We start from the raw sequence: 18,302 nt of genomic DNA on the forward strand, positions 1-18,302 counted from the left end.
ACAAAAAAAATGCTTATTTTAAATGCCACAATGGCACCAAAATAAGACCTCACACTCAAGTAACGTGATCCTCCCTCTCCTTTCTTAGGGCTCATCTACATGGGGTAATTTATCAACATAGCTATGCTGATATAACTCCCTTGGTGAATACTCTTATGTTGGAATAAGAGTATTCATCAGAGGCCTTTTACTGGCATAGCTATGTTGGTAAATTTCCTTGTATAGACAAGCCCTGAAATGAAGAATGATATAATAAACATTGTTGATATTTTAAATTGTTATTGCTGGGCATTTAAGTTAAAACCTCACTAAGAGAAATGGTGCAGTTCAGCATGTCAGAGGTACTTTTTCAAACTCTCTGTAGACTCATCTCTGCATCAGTTACACTAGATTCACATTTTTGAGGCTTTCTTTGCAACCGTGACCACTAGAGCCTTTTTTTTAAAAATGAAAGCTAAGAGTTTGGAGAACAAAAGAGTTATTTCAGAGAAGGATATGGGCACATACCAGCTGTTTGTGAACCCTGGGTGTTAGTTAATTTTTAATGGAATCTCCTGAGCATAACTCTTATAATCAGATATCTAGTGTAAATACTTGCTTTTGTGAGTTCAAAATTTTGCTTGTGGTGAATATCTCTTAAAATGTGTTATTCCCATCAACGTCCCCACCAGTGGCCTTATGCTGACATTGTAAACTCTTTGGGCAGGCACTGTCTTTGTTATTACTTCAGTTGTCTGACATTTATTCATCAAAATTTTCTTGCTGAAAAATAGGGGTTAGTCAAAAATGATTTTTAGTGGCAAAATATTAAATGAAACTTTTCATAGTTTCAGAGTGAAACTTTGGTTTCAGTTTAGCTTTCAAAAAAAACCCCACAGTTCTGAAATTCCAAAATTTAGATTTTTGTATTTTCCTTCCCTTCCCCTGACTTTTGCCATTGAATGCAATAGAATGAATGGCTAGGGGTTTTTCCTTTTTTCCACCTTGTAATTTTACAAACTTTCTCAACTTTGGAAAAATTATAGTGGCAAAAGGGAAGAATAAATCTGTGGAACTCTGTACAGTTTCAAAACTTCCTCAACTATTGAAAAGTTTGAGTGGCAAAATTAGTTGGGAAAGATGCGTTTCTGGTTACAAGACACTACTACACTTAACAGCTCAATGTGACTGCTCTTATCTCTGTAATGCTTCAAAAATTACAGACATGAATAAAGAAATAGGAGAAAACTCAGATATGTGGGTTGTTAGTTTCAGCACTAAAGGGCCAAAATCTGTTCTTGTAGGTGTATATTATTGCTAGGATACTACCAAATTCACAGTCCATTTTGGTCAATTTCAGTCATAGGATTTAAAAAATCGTAAATGTCATGATTTCAGCTATTTTAATCTGAAATTTCACAGTGTTGTAATTGTAGGGGTCCTGACCCAAAAAAGAGTTGTGGGAGGGTCGCAGGGTTATTGTAAAGCCGGATGTGGTACTTCTGTCTTTACTTCTGTGCTGCTGCTGGCGGTGGCGCTGCCTTCAGAGCTGGGCAGTTGGAGAGCGGCGGCTGCTGGGCAGGAGCCCAGCTCTGAAGGCAGAGCCGCTGCCAGCAGCAGCATAGAAGTAAGGGTGGCATGGTATGGTATTGCCACCCTTACTTCTGCGCTGCTGCCAGAAGAGCTGGGCCCTCAATCAGCAGCTGCCATTCACTGGCCACCCAGCTCTGAAGGTAGCAGCACAGAAGTAAGGATGGTACGGTATGGTATTGTCACCCTTACTTCTGCACTGCTGCTGGTGGGGTGCTGCTTTCAGAGCTGGGCGCCTGGCCAACACCCGCTGCTCTCTAGCTGCCCAGCTCTGAAGGCAGTGCAGAAGTAAGGGTGGCAATTCCGCAACCCCCTAAAATAACCTTGTTGACCCCCTGCAGCTCCCTTTTGGGTTAGGACTCCCAATTTGAGAAATGCTGGTCTCCCCTGTGAAATCTGTATAGTACAGCGTAAAAGCCCACAAAAGACCAGATTTCACGGTCCGTGATGCGTTTTTCATGGCCATGAATTTGGTAGGGCCCTAATTACTACCTTAGACTTCAAAGGGACATCTGAACCTAAATCTACCCAGGATGAATTAAGAGACAACTCTTGGATGCTTGGAATCCAGATGTTGAGTCTGAAGGGAATACACCAGCAGGGCTGGTGCAAGGAAGTTTTGCGCCCTAGGCAAAACTTCCACCTTGCCCCCACCCCAGCCCTGCAGCAGCTCCCCGCCCCCCCCCCCACCCTGAGGCACCCCCCCGGGACAGCTGCCCCCCCCCCGCCCTGAGGTGCCCTGCCTACGGCAGCTCCCCCCCCCGGGGAGCCGTGTGGCAGCTCCCCACCCCAGCTCACCTCTGCTCCATCTCCTCCCTGAGCACGCCGCCCCCGCTCTAATTCTCCTCCCCTTCCAGGCTTGCAGCGCCAAACAGCTGATTGGCGCCGCAAGCCTGGGAGGCGGGAGAAGTGGAGTGGCCGCTGCGCTGGGAGAGGGAGTCTGAGCCGCACGTGTCAGCGCGCTGCCAGTAGCCCAGCCCAGGAACGCTGTAAAAAAAAATTGGGGGCACTGCTTTTTGGTGCCCCCAAATCTTGGCACCATTGGCAACTGCCTAGTTTGCCTTAATGGTAGCACCGGCCCTGTATACCAAGTGAGTCAGAGCAACAGCTAATGGTGCAGCCATGCTTGATATCTCCCCATCAGCTATTTCCTGAGATAGGCTTGGCCTGGATAATAAAATCATAGGAAAGGCTCAAATTGAACTGGACCACACTGGGTCAGTGACCTGGCTTTAAAAAAAAAAAAAATTGAAGCTGCTGTCTTGGTCTCCAGAATATCCACTTTAATTTCTTTATAAAAGTGAGTCACTAGCCCTTCTGGTTCCAGAGAAAAACTTAAAAATGTGAAACCAGCACAAACAGATGTAAAGACATCTGCTTGCGTCTGCAAGAGCTGGGAACAGCAGCTCTCATTGGGTACTAGTTCTAATGCTCAGTTATGTTAATTTAAATGTCAGTATGGCTAACGGTTTCATGCTGTCAGTGCATGTAAGAAAGGATATCATAGACCTGCACAATCTGTGGGGAGTGGCTAGTCATTTTGGTGCTGCAAGAGGATGGTGTTTGGGAATTACACCTCTTTTCCTCCCAATCTGTCCCATGGAGCTAACAGGCCCAAGGGAAGGAACAGAATCCTGCAGTGCATTGGAGCCTCACCAAGGGGGAACCAATCCCACTGAGCATCTAAGCCCACCAATCAGCCAGCATCCCCTGCGTAGAACAGTGGGAGGCCAGGTCTGCTGTGGAGGTGGGTATGGAGCCAAGCATCCTTCTCCTTGGTTTTAATGACTGCTTTGTTATGGCTATGTTAGAGACTGTCTGCAGACTCAGGCAGATGTCATGATGTCATTTACATCCAGGTCTTGTTTTCAGACTCTTCTGGAGAGCTGTAAAGGCTAGAAACAGGTTTATTTAAAAAAAGCTTCTGATGTCACTCTGGGAGTCAGGAAACTAGGCCTGTGTTTACTGATGCCTTAATCTGGCCTGCCCAGGGTCTGCTTGAATCTTGCTGAGGGGAACCAAACCCGAGGAGCCCATTAGAACCTATTTGATTATATTCTGAATATCTGCATAATATACTGAGAATGGTATCGCGTTCTGGCATCTCAGGTGGGCAGTGCTTGGGGAGTACTGTCACACGACCTTGTGATTTACTTATTGTTGGGTTAGGGCAGCCAAGTCAAGTCCCCAGAATAAAGACATAGGCCCAATCAGTTTTGCCAGTGCTAAGTGTTCAAAAATCATGAATCAGGCCTAGGGTTGCCAACCCTCCAGGATTGCCTTGGAGTCTCCAGGAATTAAAGATCAATCTTTAATTAAAGATTCTCATATGATGAAACCTCCAGAAATACATCCAACCGAAATTGGCAACAATAATCAGGTCCCCCAACATTCATGAGATTAAAAAACAACAACATTTGGTTCTTATTTGCCCGTTTGTTTCTGAACTGTTAGAGTATAGTTGGGTCACATTTTCCAAGCTGTTCTCTGCAACCATAAAGGGCTAGAAGCATATTCTCTTTTAAATGAAAGCTGAGATTTTCATCTAATCACAGGATTCTTGGAACTAGGGATTGAAATAAATACCAGATATGCTGAGACTTGCAATAAAACAGCAAGAGATAGGATGCTGCTTGCTCAGTAAACAGCACCAAAGCTATTTATTACTAGAGCATGGTCCAGAGGCCGCTTCTCTCCTGATGTTATACCCACACCTAAACATCCTCACAAAGTCACTGCCTGAGACAAGGGCCCTTCCCAGCAGCTGGGAGGAGCCACTTGTCTGTAGGAGGATCAAGAAACATACACTCTCCCAGCCAGCAGAGTAACTGTTATGGTACCACCTCTTCGCCCCATACCCCAATCTGACCCCTAATCATAGGCACATGAATAGGTGAAAGGTGTGTTAGTGTGTGTGTGTGGGGGGGGGCAGCAAGGATCTCTGTAGGAAAAGGGAATCAAGGAGAGTTGTAGTGGTATAGCACTGCCAGTTACAAAGCATATTCAGGTACTCTCTGTGCTGTGCTCATTAGCCTTCACATTGTCAATGCATTCACTAAAACACCATAGACATAAGCAGATATTTGGGGCTCAGTCTTAGGAAAAACTCCCATTGACTTCAGTGTGGCCAGACTATGACTGGGACCCTCTGAGTTTTGACACTAATGTAATAAGAATTGTTAGAAGTCGCTTATCTTCTAAATGCCTGAGCCTATTGAAGAATCAACATTTAATAATGGCTAATCTTAGCAACCAATGAAAAAATAATTTTAGGTTTGATTGCACAGCATCAGGACACATTAAAAAGAGATCCAGAGATGAATGATGAAAATATTTAAAGGCAGGGATAGATTGCCTTATGAAAAGATATTGGAAAGATTTAGACTGTTCAATTTGGAGAGGAGATGAAGTGAGGATATGACAAAGGTATGCAAAATAATACAAAGACAGTAAAATGTGCTTTTACTTGCTCTTGCTCATAATATAAGGGAAATAGTATCGTATGTTAAAAGGCAGTATATTTAAAAATGAGGAGTGGAAATACTTTTTTATATAATGCATAATTAACCTCTGGAATTCATGGCCACAAGAAACCACTGAGGCCAAATATTTAGAAGGATTACAGTAAAAGGGGGAGACTTTTGCATAGATGAGAACATAAACATTTCTATTAGATAGGATTAAGCCAAAATAAATATTGGGATATAAATCATTATGTTTCGGACACAATCTAGCTACAAACAGATGGGGTTAGGAAGAAAAACCTGCTTGGCAGGGTATGCCATAATTGCCCAATATGGAATTTCTTGCCCCTTCCTCAGAAACATCTGATATTGGCCACTGTCAGAGACAGTAGATATGGCAATTCCAAAGCTAAACTCTGTGGAATATTGAAAATATGACCATCTATCAGGCTCAACAGGAAATGGAAGATCTCAGCAGTTAGTAATCATTATTAGTTATTACTGAGATAAAAAAAATAAAATAAAATGGCTTTATTCAAATGATCTATTCAAGGCTCATATCTTGTCCTTGCAAAGGGATGGTCCGAGTGATCTGATAGGTCTCTTTCCTCTCTCAACTACTCTCATCCTAATTTAGTGTCAATATTATCAAAAGAATAACAGTACCTTCAGTGTGAGTGAAATACAAGTCCATTTTGGTGTGGGCAGTCTGGGTTTACTTTCTGGCATGTTGGCCCAATGTGGCTCAAAATATTGAAGACTAATGTCCTTTGAAAGACGCTGGATTAGTGGGCACCTAAGTCTCTCACGGGGGGTCTGCAGTGCTGCCTGTCAGCAGAGCTATGGCAAGGGATGGAGTAAAGCTACAAATTCATACCCGATGGGAAATATTTATAAAGACTTGAACAGAAATACAGTTAGGTTCTGCAGACACCAAACCCTACCGACCCCTGGAATACAAGGTTCAAATCCAAATAATACAGACTTCTTTAGGGGTGGTGGGGGGGGGCGTGTAAGAATACCTGGTTAGAAACCTGCAAGAAGTTTTGTGTCCATAAGAGTATTAAGCAAGCAATGCTTAAATATGAAATCATTATCTTCCCTCTTCTAAATCCAAATACTAATTGCAACCTTTCAGAGAGCCTACAATATTAAAGCTACCATAGCCATGGCAACTGAATGAAACATTTAATGGAATATATATCATCCGCACAAGATTTTTTTAGTTGTTTGGACTGTAGACGGGCATTTATTTACAGCATCTGCAATACACAGATTGAAAGAGAACTTTATGTGCATACCTCTGAGCAATTTTGCCACACACACTGTTATCTCTTAACATTTTTTGTATCTCTATAATTAATTTCAATACAGGATGGTTTGTTAATCCACAGACACAAACAAAAGTGCAAATTAAAATTTCAACACACATTTTACAATGGCCCATTTACATTTCAAAATTAAATCCATAATACAAACTTTTGTTTGTTATAATTGGGCTGATTTTTCTTAAAACCTAGCGATAAACATCTATTTAAATAGCCTCACAAAGATTTCACATTTAAGAAAGCAGTGCTTCAAATGAGCTGCTTAAAATCACCTTCTATGCTTTGCATGATAATTGTAATGCAAAATAATAAACAGCATAGGGCATCTACTACAACACTTCCAGGATGATAGGGTGCCATTTTTATAAAGATAATTAGGTATTTAAAAACAACCAAGACCAATTTAAAAACCTACCAGTTAGAAAAGAGTGCTTAAAGTAAGCTTGTTGAAATAAGAAGTTTCCATTTGCCGTTGGTAGATCTTCATGGGATATTTGTCCACAGCTATTCAATTGTAGTGCTAATCTGGTGAAATTCATCTCTGTGGAAAGGGCCAGCCCAAGTTCTATGCACCAATGGTGCTGATATTTCACACAGGGATGAATTTTACCTGTTCACATGCATTTATGTGTGTATATGTAGGTCAAAACTACGCCTAGAAAAGGTTTGTCGGCATAGCTACACTGGCAAAGCTATAATGGCAAACCCTATCAGTGCAGACACAGTTTAAGCCAGCAAAAAGTGCTTTTTTTCTGGTACGGCTTATACTGGTTTCCAGAATGAAAAATAAGCTATACCAGCAAAAACGCTTTTATGTCAGTATAACTGTGTCTACACTTGGGCTTTTGCTTATATAGAAATGTCACCAAAAATCACACCCCAACCGACATTACTATACCCACAAACATTTCTAGAGTAGACTTGACCATAGTGAAATGTGGACAGCTGCTCACAACCCCACTGTATCAAAAGGAAACTGGTTCGCAATTTATATTGAGATTCCATTTGCAAATGGCTAAAAAGTTAATAAATGAATAATATATGTAATTAGCATGTGAAATATGTATCATTATACAGTAGATGGTCACAAGCACATCAGTAGGTTGTGTTTATAAGCAGCCAGGTGTCCTGTTGGAGTCCATAACTATCTAACAATTGATTAACTATTTCAACATCTTGCCTTAATATAAATTGTCATCAAAAACTGTTTAAGGGAGTGCTTTAAAATGAGGATATGCTAATTTTTTTGAAGATAATTTCAATCAAATCCCAGGGTATTTTAATTAATAGTAAAAGTGTACTTATTAGTCAAGGTCTTATTAGTAGACCTGGATGATATTTTTCATCAGAAAAGTTTTTTGCTGAAAAGTGCAGATTCGAGTCGACTGAAACATTTAGCAAATTAATGTAGAATTCACCAAATTGTTTTGGTTAAAAAAAAAAAAGATTCAGAAAGTCTAAACATTTTTCTTTCAATGTTTTCAAAACATAACTTTTCAATTTTATTAAATAATTTTTAAAAGCCTGAAATTGATACAAACATTTCATTTTGGGTTTAACAAAATCTTTTTTTGGTTACAAAACAAAACAATTTTTTTGGTATGGCCAGCAAATTGAAAATATTTGAACAGCTCAATTTATTAGTATGTAATGAGATGAATAATATAGAATCAGTGAGGCTAAAAATATTGACTATTTTGATGTAGGGAGGGCCCACATTTCTTGAATGCCCAGCCTTCCAACATAGAGTCTGGTGTGTGTGGAGGGCGTCGTACCAGGCAAAACCCAAGATATTTTTGTTTCTTCTTAATGGTGTTTTGTTGTTTCATGGTATGAAGCTGGGTTGTGCAGGGTGGTGGCGCGATGAAGACTCTAGTATGATCTTTTGCACAGTGGAAGGGGTTCTTGTCAGTGACAGCTTTTGAATTATGACATTGCATTGGTTTTGCTTTTTAAGATTTGTTCTGAATTGTATTTTTACTAAGCACCCATAGGTCTTCAGACATGAAGCGCAGATTTTTTCTAGGAAGAAAATAGGGAGAAGGAGAAAAATACAGAGACAGATGTATCCCAGGGGAAAGGCAGGACAAAGATGTCTTTAAGCCCATCCTTGCACCATCCAGATTCTGGACCAGACGGGATCAATTTACTTGTCTTGCCAGAGGCTGCTTTGATTTACAGCAGCCTTATTCACATTGCTAAAATCTCTACTGATCAAACTATGGAGACTCCCATTCCTGTCTTTGACAGTCCCACCGTGACTCCTGTCCCCCGGCATGTCCCCTGCACCAGGAGCTATGAGGGCCCACTTTGCTCTCCCCCCAGGGGAACTTCTTGCAGCACCTTTGACTCCTGTCTGCTAGAACTATGTATAGGAGCCAGAATTGGTTCCTCTGTAAATAAAACATTAACAAAATAAGCTTAAAAGTATTAAATAAGTAGGAAAATTAGAGAAAATTAGATGGGGAGAAAAGATGTTTTTTAGGCAAGGGTCTGCTTAGCCCTCTTAGCTAAAGGGAACACATCTGCCAGACCTGTAGTGCTTTAAATTCTTCCAAGGGTCTTTTGCTCAGAAACATTGACACAGTTCCACATGCCATTCTCATAAGGGAACTAGTGAAATGTGGTCCAGATTAAATTACCATAAAGTGGGTGCACAACCGGTTGAAAGATCATACTCAGAGAGCAGTTGTCAGTGATTTGCTCTCAAATTGGGAGGGCATATCTAATTCGGTCCCACAGGGTCAGTCCTGGGTCTGGTATTATTCAATATTTTCATTAATGACTTGGATAATGGAATAAAGAGTATGCTTATAAAATTTTCAGATGACACCAAACTGGGAGGGGTTGTAAGCACTTTGTAGGACAGGTTTAAAATTCAAAATGACCTTGACAAATCGGAGAATTGGTCTGAATTCAACAAGATAAAATTCAATAAAGACAAGTGCAAAGTACTTCACTTATGAAAAAAAATCAAATCCACAAGTAGAAAATGAGGAATAATTGTCTAGGTGGTAGTACTGCTGAAAAGGATCTAGGGGCTACAGTGGACCACAAACTGAAAATGAGTCATCATTGTGAGGCAAAATGTGCAAAAAATCAAATATGATTCGGGGGAGTATTAACAGGAAATTTGTTTGTAAGACACCAGAGGTAATTGTCCTGCTCTACTCAACACTGGTGAGGCCCCAGCTGGAGTCCTGTGTCCAGTTCTGGGAACCACAAATAGGAAGTTGTGGACAAATTAGAAAAGTCCAGAGGAGAAAAACAAAAATGATAAAAGGTTTGTACAACCTGACCTATGAGGAAAGGTTGAGAAAACTGGGCATGTTTAGTCTTGAGAAAAGAAGACTGAGGGGTGACTGGGTACCAGTCTTCCAATATGTTAAAGGCTGTTAAAAAGAGAATGGTGATTAATTGTTCTCCATGTCCACTGAGGGTAGGACAAGAAGTAATGGGCTTAATCTGCAGCAAGGGAGATTTAGGTTAGATATTAGGAAACACTATGAGGGTAATTAAACTCTGGAATAGGCTTCCCAGGAGGTCGTGGAGTCCCCATCTCTGGAAGCTTTTAAAAACAAGTTGGAAAATACCTATCAAGGATGGTCTAGGTTTACTTGGTCCTGCCTCAGTGCACGGGGCTGGAAAATGGTGACTTCACCAGGTCCCTTCCAGCCCTACATTTCTATGATTTGTACCCAAATACAAGCCCCAATTCTGCAAAGGCTTTAGCACATGTGCAATTTAGGTCATGTAAGTAGTTCCAATGTGTCCACAAGCACCCTCAAATATTCAGTTTTTTCCTGTCTGCAGCCCCCATTTTTAGCCTTTGGATCGTTAATAAGGGCCCAATCCCGAGGCTCTGACTCACACATGACTCTCAGTGAAATCAATGGAAGTTTATTAGTGGTAACCTATACAGCACTGTTGAATTTACACTGCTTCACAAGCTCAGGCTGAGACATGGATTTCCTGGTCTGAAGAGTTTAGAGGATCAGACAATAGATATGAAAGGTACAAACACTGGCTATACCCTGCCCTTCATCCATATGTGACTCTGTCAGGTGCATCAATAGGGAGTTTGATGTAATGACACCAGTAGATTGTTTTTATGAAGGGAGAGATTGTGGTCTAGGCCTACTAATGGGGATAAGAAGAAATAATTCCCCAGACCCTGACCAGCTGCATGGGACCTTCCAAGATCCAGGATCTGGGTGCAGTAGGGAAAGCGGATACTATAGTCTTGATACTTCCTTCCAACATGAAAGGGAGAGGAGTCATGGGTCTGCCCTGACAGTGTATTGACAACTGGAGCCAGCTGGCCAGGAGTGGGGGAGTAAGCTGCACCATTTTCATGTGCCCTCTGGAACAGGAGACATATTGTGACTCTGCATCAGACATTTCTTGGCTGTGGCTTCTCCTGGGATAGTTCAACTACCAGGGCTGAGCCTAAAGGCACAATCCAGCCCACAGTGATGAGGGTCATTAAATAAGACAACGGCAATATCAACATAGCTGAATATGTTCCTAGGTACTAGATGAAGAAAATAGTCTCTCTAATGGAGTTCAGTATTTTAAAATATGATTTTAATTATAGATTCTTTGAAGTCGTTTTCAGTCACTTGGGGAAATCTGTGCCTTTCCATTACTGGAGACTATTGTCAGATTGAATATTACTGAAAAGATCACTATTAAAAGTGAAATTAGCTTTTTAATTTGTATTAGTTGCCACACAATGGCTTCAGAGTATTTTAGTTTCTGAGACGTAGCTTTCCTGGCTTTTCTAGACCGGCGTAGGTCCACATAAGGAGAGGTATCATGTTACCAGCATAGGACTGACTAGGCGACTGAGCCAATGTAACAGGAGGGGGGGAGTTACTATGCAAACACTTGTGTTAAGCCTCTGAGCATGCCCAGGGTGAATGGAATGTCTGTGGAAGCCTGAGCAGAGCCACACTGTACCTTGTGCCTGCGCCGAGTGTGTATGGAGTTAGTTAAAATGCTGTAGCATCTCTCCAGACAAGCTGACTTTTGAGTGCTTACTACTCATGGCAGTCCAGGTTCATCAGAGGGACAGTGAAGAGATTCATAGATTATAAAGCCAGAAAGTACCACTCTGATCATCTAGTCTGACCTCCACAGGCCATAGGATTTCCCCAAATTAATTCCTCATTGAACTGGAACATATCTTTTAGACAAACATCCAATCTTGATATAAAAATGGTCAGGGAAGGCAAAATCCACCAGTACTCTTGGTAAATTGTTCCAATAGTGAACTGGTTAGTTACTTGATTTAATTGTTTTGAATTTTAACATAGAAATTGCCTTCATATTGGTGAAGAGTCTCCCACTCTGGCTCCAGTAGTTGGTGAGAAGTGTGTTTAAAGCCAAGTATCTGCTTGTTCCCTACATATCTCTGCCTACTTATTGGCAAGGGGCCTAGCCAGAGAGGAGTGACTGGGCTCCACACAGACACAGAATCAGGTATGCTTTACTTCCCTTTGTAGGTGAATGAGACATGAGCATAACCTAGCCCTTAAGTATTTCAGGTATAGTCACATTGTTTTAAAAGGAACACTGTCCAGTTACAAGCTGCATAGTTGGGTTTTGCTTGTTTGTTTACTTGCTTGACTACTATCCACTTAAATTAATGAAACTGAAAGACATTTTAAAAATCCAAACATGGACTAAATTATGGTTCAGTGGACAGGGCACAGGTCTGGGAATGTGTAAAACGGTGAGAATAATGCATACTCACTTCTATACAATGCTTCTATGGATAAAAGTGCTAAATGGGCCAGATTCTGCCATCCTTAGTCCTGTTAAGTAGTCCCAGTGGAACCATTTCACACATAGGTAGCACTTACTCATTCAAGTAGTCCTGTTGCTGTTAATGAGACTCACTTGAGAAAGTGTTCTACAATCTAGCCTTCATGGAATGAGGTGTGAAAAGAAGGAAATGTAGTACCATGGTGAGGACTGGGAGTTGGATGATCTGGGTTCTATTCCTGGATTATTCACTGCATGCTGGATTATTCACTGCATGCTACTTCTCCTCTCTATGCCTCAGTTTCCCTATCTGTAAAATAGGTATGATGAAACTGACTTCTGTAGAGCATCTTGACACCTACAAATGAAAAGTGCTCTTTAACAGCTAGGTATTATTATCAAGCTGAGTGCAAAATATTCTTCCCTCCTTACACAACAACTAGTCCCACTGAAATCACAAGGACCTGCTTGTATGAGTACGTATAGCAGAATATGGTCCTCCTCACATTTGATATGGTTTGTTTCCTTGTTGCATTTCATACCAATTGACAAATCCAGTCTCAAAGTCTAGTTTTACATGTGTTCAAGAGACTTTCCCTAACACTTTTTGAAATTTCCAAGCAACATTTTTATGGGCCAAATGCTGGCTTGTTAGTGGCAAATGCCCAAGCCAGAAAACATGTATGGGGAAATGCTCCAGGGGAAGATGGAAGACCTCCGACTCTTGAACATAGGCAAGTTAGGCAGATCCAAAGCTATGACCATTCTATGCTGAAATGTTTTTCCATGCAACAAAAGTATCACGAGTCACATAAGATAAAACTCATAAAAGTACTATCCCATAGATAAGTCCCTCAACGACTTAAGAAAAAGCCTCTGAAGAATACTTTTCTAGTCAAAACCATTGCTAGTTCTAATCTCACCCTGAGCTCCTAAAAAGAAGCTTTTAGGATTACAGGCAGAGCTCAGACAGGCTGCAGGTGAAATAAACCTTCCAATTAGTCCACGCAGCTAGCTTCCTATTTCCTTTTGCTTATAGGCAGCTGCTCTATCACAGACCCACATCATTGTTCCTGGGAGAATCAGTGTATGCTTTTTCTTCAAGGCTACTAAAGGTAACCCAATAAGTTAGAGAGCAAGGGTTGTATGGGAAGTGAGTGCAATGCATATCTCTAGAGCCAAATATCCTGTCTGTTGAACATACATGTATGCATGAGGTCATCTTCTGCTTATGTGATGGCTACTATCTTGGTTATGTAATTTTCGTCTTAAGAGGGAGAACTTGGGGTCTCTTTACTGTTTGGTTTAATGAAACTAGTGTTTGTTAGTTTGCTTTTTTTTAAAGTTAAATATTGATTTATCGCGTCTAGACAAGATGCGATTAAATCGATCCCAGAAGATCGATTGCTTACTGCCGGACCCGGAGGTAAGTATAGACGTACCCTTAGGAGTGGGGCTGAAATATGACTCGGGTCATAGCTGAAATGTGTTTTGCTTGTGTCTTGGCAATTTCTTTGGAGGATGAAGCCCTCCTCCCCCATGACTTAACTCCAGAGAAATCCAAGATTGGGTCTAGCAGGGTTGTGAAAGGCTTGGGATACATGTACATTTACTAAGCTATTTGGAGGAGCTTGGTTTTAAAGCTGTCCTTTTGGTTTTTCATGTTTGTGACCTCTCGAGAAACAACCTTTTGCTCCCAGAATTTTAAAAAGGGGAAAAAATGAAGAAAGATGCAAAGAAAGTCGAGCTAGGTCTGAATACGCACATATTTGGAGATCTTCAGTGATGTTAGGAATAAATTACCAGCTACAAATATACTTGATTGATTCTACCTGAATCTGTTTTACTCTATTTTTGCACAATTCCATTTATTCTCTCCTTTAACATTTGTTAGAGGAAAAGTGTGTGTGTGTGGGGGGGAGGGGGATACTCAATATATGAAAAAGAAATGAGAGTTTTCAATATGGAAATAATAGTTGATATTTAATTGGGATCATATCTTGCATCTCTTCTTTCCCCCCACCAATGTTTTGTCTCTGTTCTTATAATCGTGTTTTTAGTGCAGAATTATCACCCACTGGTTTTCAATTACAGAGATGCTCATATTGATTTCCCCATTTAATTTTAACTCTCAGCTGAAAACTTACTTACTTAAGCCAATAAAAATGGGTGCTGCGGTTCATTGTAAGCCCCTTTTTAAAATAATGTAGGTATAAAAAGCAGAATGATAAACTTATTATATGAATCTAGTGTGGAAATGGACTTCAAATCATTTGAACCCAGGCCAATGGTCTTCATAAATATTTCTTTGTGGTAGCTCCCACACTGAAGTAAGTTGTACATATACACAAGGGGATATAATCCCCCCCCCCCCTTGTCCTGAAGACTCTAATGGTCTCAAACCTACAAACACTTATGCAGGTATTCAGGGCCGGTGCAAGGAAGTTTTGCGCCCTAGGCAAAACTTCCACCTTATGCCCCCCACAGCAGCTCCCCCCCCCGAGGCGTCCCCCCCGTGGCAGCTCCCCTCCCCCCCCCGGGGAGCTGTGCGGCAGTTCCCCACCCCAGCTCACCTCTGCTCCGCCTCCTCCCGGAGCATGCCACCCCCGCTCTAATTCTCCTCCCCTCGCAGGCTTGCAGCGCCAAACAGCTGATTGGCGCCACAAGCCTGGGAGGCAGGAGAAGTGGAGCCGCGACAGCGTGCTCAGGGAGGGGGCGTAGCAGAGGTGAGCTGGGGTGGGGAGCCCTGCGGCAGCTCCCCCCCGCCCTGAGGCACCCCCGCGGCAGCTCCCCACCCCAGCTCACCTCTGCTCCACTCCTCCCCGAGCACACCGCCCCTGCTCTAATTCTCCTCCCCTCCCAGGCTTGTGGCGCCAAACAGCTTACTGGCGCTGGAAGCCTGGGAGGCGGGAGAAGTGGAGCGGCGACCGCACGCTCGGGGAGGGGGCGTAGGAACGCTGTAAAAAAAATTTGGGGTCACCGCTTTTTGGCACCCCCAAATCTTGGCACCCTAGGCAACCACCTAGTTTGTCTAAATGGTAGCACCGGCCCTGTAGGTGTTTTAATTTTAAATGCATAATTAGTCCCATGACTTCCATGGAACTATGCACAGGTATACATTTATGCACATGGATAAGTACTGGCCTAAAATGTAAGCATACAAATAATATCAATTGTCATATGATCTTGATGTCAATATGCATTTAAGGTCCAATCCTGAGATATGTTGAGCACCTGTACTTCCCACTGACATCAGTGGGAGTTGTGGGGGCTCAGGAACACTCATTAATTAGTTCCCAATGGCAAAACTCCCATTGAATTTGGACCAAGCCCAAGAAGAACAATTACACACTCAAAAGTCCTTTTCAAATTATGCACCCACGATATGAAATGTAAATGTCCAGAGATCAGTGCTTCCCTTAAATTAGACAGAAACCCTTTCATTATTTTTTAAATCAAGTAATTTTAGATATTGGGCATGAGGGGAAATGGACTACAAGAACATTTCCCTGCGTACAGAAAATTATTATTCATTTGTGATTTGTCCATAGAAATATATACAAAGCATTACAAATATTTCCAAAGATTCTTAGAACAGGCCTTAAATGAGGATGGAAACTAATCTTTTTAAGCACTCTTAAAGATTTAGAGCCCAGTCCAATGATGGTCAGTGCCCTGACCCCCAGTTCAAATCATGTAAACTTAGAACACCCTATATGAACTTATTATAAAGCAGATACGATTATAGTCTTTGCCACCAAAGAAGATGTAGCAGGTGCATATAGGTTGTATTGATCACAGTTTGAATTCAATGTATTATCTTCATATTTTCCTGTGTCTATTCAGTGGTCTTGCTTATGTTTTCTTGTGTATCTAATTTAAATCCATGACTGATGATGCTCTCTTACCTGTAAATATTTGAGCCAAGATTTTTATTTAAGGGGTCCCTGAAATCAGTGGGCATTTTTGGGTTCTCTGCTCTTGAAAATTAAACAATTTATATAGGTGACTAAATATGGATTTAGGAGCTTAACGGTAGATATTTAGTCACCTATATAAGCAGAGTAGGGAGCCTGAGCCCCCACCCTTAAAGGAATGTAGGCACTTAACTCCCATTGATCTGGGTCTCTAGGTGCCTGACTGATGGGCCAGAGATAAGCACCTCCCTTTGGTTGAGATTCTCAACTATGAACTCTCTTCTGAGGCAGGCACCTAAACCACTGACCTGGCTTAGGTTGCTCATGTCCTAGCAGCCAACTCCCCAGACCTTTCTTGTGGAAAAACAAGCGAGAGCACCATACAACCAATCCTCTGGTGGTTAGGGCACTCAGCTGGGATGTGGGAGACCTTGGTTCAAGTCCCTGCTCCAAATCGGGCAGACCAGGCTCTCGATAATCCCAAGTGCTCTGACCACAAGGATGGGAGACAGTCACTCACTCTTGACTTTACTCACCCCTGGCTGTCCTTTGGACAGCCATCAGGTCTTAGCCATGTTCTAAGAATGCCTTTGGGATTGGATCCCACTATTGAGAGAGGCATGCCCCACTAGTTTGAGAGTCACACTTCCGGGCCACAGGGGCTATGTCTTCAGTAAAGGCTCTGAGCAGCTCATTAGCTGTGGAGGCAGTGTCAGCACTTAGGCAGCTTTGTGCATGCCCATTGGCAAAAGCTTAGGTGCCAGCAGGTTTAGGAAGCAGCTGAGTGGTGGTTTTGAGAATGTCAAAGACGCCTAATTGGTGGACTCTGGTGCCTGAAGAGACATCTAAGTGCCTGAATACTTGTGGATCTGGCCCTAACTCTCTTCTCCCCTCCCTCCCCCCGTGGGTTGGCTGTTTAATAATTTAAGACCCCAATCCCACCAAGACTTGAGTACACGATTAACTCTAGTCACTGTAGAAAATTCCACTGAAGTCAATGGGACTACTCAAAGCATGTAAAGTTAAGCATGTACACATGTCTTTGCAAGATTGAGGCCTAAGGCAGTAATTAAGAAGGGGGACAAAGACTGTGATGTGAAACATGCAGTGGTGATAGCTTAGGTTCAGAGAGATGACTGAAACCTGATATCCTACATAAATCAATTGATAGCAATATATTTAGGTTCAAATTCGCATCTGTTATTCTGGTGCAGTCCCTCTGACTGCAGTGAAGTTGTCCATTGTAAATGAGAGAGGACCTGTCGAACAATGTTTTAGTCTCTAATAATCACCAAATTTACCAACTTATGGTAGCTTTTGGACCAGCAGATGTTGGTTGTGACATTTTAGCTGTGCATATATGACATCACCAATTCAACTAGAGGAGGCGTTAAGAAGGAATTTTTTAAATATATCAAACAAATGAAATTCTAGCAATTGTACAGGTGCAATACTAGAAAGGAGGGTAAAATCACCAATCATAATGCAGAAAAGCAGAAGTGTTCAATAAATGTTTCTGTTCTATATTTAGAAAAAAAGCAGATGTATTCTTCTTGCATTGATAAGGAAATACTTCCTATTCAGTCAGTAACTAAGGAGGACGTTTAATAGTTGCTCTTTAAGTTGAACATTTCACAGTTTTCTGAACTGGATAACTTGTATCCAAAAGCATGAAAAGAATTGGCAGGGAGCTCTTTGAACCATTCATGCTGACTTCTAACGCATTTTGGAACAATATGAAAATTCTAGCAGACTGGAAAATAAGTAATATTGTGCCAATATTTCAAATGGGTAAATGGGATGCCCTGAGTAACAATAGGGTGGTTAGCCTGATATTGATTCCAGGCAAAATCCTGGAAAGACTGATATAGGAAACAGTCAGTAAAAAATTAAAAGATGGTAACATAATTTTGGGGGCAGGTATCGTCTCTTTGTTCTGTTTGTACAACGTCGAGCAGGTCTATGACTGGGGCATTACTGCATTATCCTAGGTATTATAGCAATACCTGAAATCACAAATTTGATAACCGTGACTGTGTTGACATAATAGACTTCTGTAAGGCATTAGATGTAGTCCCGCATGACATTCTGACTTCTTTTTAAAAAAAAGCTCTATTCAAAATCAATATAGACCATATTAAATAGATTAGAAACTGCTTAACTGATCCTAAACATTAATTGTAAATGAAGAATCTCCATCCAAGGGGCTTGTTTCTAGTGAGGTCCTAATTGGAATCTGTTCTCAGCATAGTGCT

This window comes from Malaclemys terrapin, chromosome 1 (assembly GCF_027887155.1).
Source record: "Malaclemys terrapin pileata isolate rMalTer1 chromosome 1, rMalTer1.hap1, whole genome shotgun sequence".
NCBI classification, from domain to species: Eukaryota; Metazoa; Chordata; order Testudines; family Emydidae; genus Malaclemys; species Malaclemys terrapin.